The following is a 3,366-nucleotide window of genomic DNA, read 5'->3' on the forward strand; positions in this document are numbered from 1 at the left end:
ACTGGGGAGGCACAGGCAGGAGGATCTCTGTAAATTTGAGGCCAACCCGGTCTACAGAGTGAGTTCCAGGACAGTTAGGGCTACACAAAGAGAAAAACCCTGTTTCAAAATGAATGAATGAATGAATATTAAAAAAAAAACAACACACAAACCAAAAAACTACCCAAATAAGAAACACTATCTCCGGGGTTGGGGATTTAGCTCAGTGGTAGAGCGCTTGCCTAGGAAGCACAAGGCCCTGGGTTCGGTCCCCAGCTCCAAAAAAAAAAAAGAAACACTATCTCCATCCTTTACTCATTCTCCCTTTAAAGGTTGACTTTCTAGGTAAATAGCTAATAGTGAATTATCATATTAATAATTAATAGTTGATATCTTTGAGCTTCTAAGCAGCCAAGACTTGAAATTTGTATGTCACCAAGACTGGCCTTGAACACCTGATTTCTAAACTCCTTACCTTGGTTTTCTGGAGCACTGGAATTACAGGCGTGAGTCAACCTAGCTAGGACATATATACCTGCAGATTCCAATCAGGTTGCTGGGGAATAATGAAGGAAAACCAGTGCTTCCACCTGCAACCAGGCAGCAAACGGCTTGTACATTTGTAGTGAATTGCTTAAGAACAAAGAGGAATTCGAGCTCTTTTCATCCAGATGAACTAATATGTTGCAGCTGTGAGATGTACGTGTTTTCTATATCTTGATTATAGAAAACAACTAACAGCTCTAGGTCTTCTTACCCCCCTCCTACACGTGGAGAGAATACAAAGTTGCCAGATAGACCTGTGAAGAAACCCAACAGCATCCAGTTTCTCCACTATGAACCCAGGTTTGGGCTAGTTCTCTTTATTTTTATTTATTTATCTCTTTTTTTTTTCAAGACAGGGTTTGTCCGTGTGTGGCCTTGGCTATCCTAGAACTTACCCTGTAGACCAGGCTGCGGTCAAATGCCCAGAGATCCACCTACTTCCGCCTCCCAAGTGCTGGGATTAAAGGTGTGTACCACCATCATCCCACATCTTTCTTTTTAAAGACAGGGTCTTGCAAATTTCCTAGGTTCATTTTGAACTGTAGACCCTCCGGACCCTCCTGCTTCTTTTTTTTAACTTTATTTTTCCTGAGACAGGGTTTTCCCATGTAACCCTAGAACTTGTTCTGTAGACCAGACTGGCTTCAAACTCAGAGATCGCCTTCCTCAGCCTCCACAGTGCTGGTATTAAGGGCATGTGACACAACCTTCTCCACCACCCGACTTTATCTCAGCTCTTGAGTAGCTTGGAATTACAAGTGGGAGCATCAGGAGTTTCAGGTCATCTTCTGCTCCTTTAGAGAACTGAGGCTGACCTGGGCCACATGAGCTCCTCGAAACACAAGGAGAATAAGTTAGCCAAACAACTGAGTGCTTACAGAACACGTAAGTCTTATGATGTCCTTTCAATGTCACGGCGGGCACACTCTATTGCCTATATTCTCAGTGTTCCTTAATCAGTCATTTATTGAATGTTGTGGGCCTTCTGTGACCCCACCAGTCTGCCCTCTTTGCATAGCTGTCACCTGTACCATATCAATGGGATATGGCCAAGCATAAGTTCTAGGCACACTGTCTCCACTGCCCTCTGGACTATGTGGGGATAAAAAAAAATACTAATACTATAAAGATAGCATGATTAAATCCAAAGGTTCCTATTGGTGTGTGTTTAATGAATGAAGGTGCACTGGAAAAGAGATTTGGGGGGCTGGAGAGATGGCTCAGCGGTTAAGAGCACTGATTGCTCTTCCAAAGGTCATGAGTTCAATTCCCAGCAACCACATGGTGGCTCACAGATTTGTAATGAGATCTGGTGCCCTCTTCTGGCCTGCAGTCACATATGCAGGCAGAATGCTGTACATAAAATAAATCTTTAAAAAAAAAGAGATTTGGTTTTTGCCAGTAGGTGTACCTAAGGTGATCCTGGGTCAAGGGTGGATCCTTGTTTTGTGTGAAGATTGGGTGGGCTATTTAGGGTGTGTCTGGGGAGGGGACAACTTCAGCTTACATGATTAGCAGGAACCAGAAAAAATTGTTTCTTCTTCAGTGAGCAAGGACTGAGACTGGAGGTTTCCGACATGTCTTCAGAAAGTAAGTTGCTTGGATGGGGACCAAACTGTGGCTTCTGGAGCTATTTTCTTTGATGCTTTACCCAGAGATGTCTCCCTGTTTGGGTATTTTGGTATATTTATCTACAGATGTGTTGGGCTATATTCATAGCTATCTCAGGACACATTCTGCCTACAGCTTGGATACGAGCTGCATCTGGGTTTTTGTTTGTTTGTTGTCTGTAGGAATGTGAGTTCTCATCTCTTTCTTACCTCTTAAAAAGTAGGCTTGTAGGATGGGGACAGCTCTGGTAAACAGTGTGACTGCTCTTAGCTGCTGCATGCCAAAATGATTGGCAGTGGAGTTTCCCCTGAGACTCAAGAACCTACAAATAGGTGTGTTACTACCTCAAAGGGCGTTCTCCTACTGTAGAGGTCTGTATGGAAAATGTTTGCGGGTAAAATGATTATGCTTCAGATTCTTGGCAGTGACGTGTGGAGATGACCAGGATGTGTGGGTGAGTGAGTGGCATGAGCCAAGTAGCATTCCACGTTAGAGAAAATGGTCACGATCAAGGCCTTAGGTTTAATCTTTAGAGCAGAGGAAAGAGGGCTGAATCAAGAGTTAGGAACTTTGCGCTCTTTTTTTTTTTTTTCCTTTCAGAGGTTGGGGTGTTAATAGGGTTCCTTTCTATGTCCCTGGCTCTCTTGGAACTCCCTATATAGACCAGGCTGTTGGGTTTAAAGGCAAGCACCATTACCCCTGTTTTATTGTTTGTTTGATTAGTTGGTTTGTTTTGGGTTTTGGTTTTTAAGTTCATGAGATGGGACTGGGAATGGGAGTTGATAGCAACAGTACTTGCCTGGCTAGCAAGGCTCTAGACTTGATCCTCAGGACTGGAAAACATAAGTAAAAATGGTGGCACACACCTTTTAATCTCACTACTGGGAGCTGAGATAGATTTGGAGAACAACAACCTGGCCTACACAGTGAGTTCCTAGGTAGCCAGGACTACATTGTGAGACCCTGTCTAAAGGGAAATAAAATTAGTTAGTTAAAATAAATGAATGAGGGGTTGGGGATTTAGCTCAGTGGTAGAGCGCTTGCCTAGGAAGCATGAAAGGCCCTGGGTTCGGTCCCCAGCTCAAAAAAAAAAAGAACCAAAATAAATAAATAAATAAATAAATGAAAGGGAAAGAGGTAGTAGGGTAAAAAAGGTAAAAACCTGAACGTTAATGTGCTGCTTGAAGTTGCCGCCTTTTTTTTTTTTTTTTTTTTTTTTTTTTTTTTTTC

Source organism: Rattus rattus, chromosome 13 (assembly GCF_011064425.1).
Source record: "Rattus rattus isolate New Zealand chromosome 13, Rrattus_CSIRO_v1, whole genome shotgun sequence".
NCBI classification, from domain to species: domain Eukaryota; kingdom Metazoa; phylum Chordata; class Mammalia; order Rodentia; family Muridae; genus Rattus; species Rattus rattus.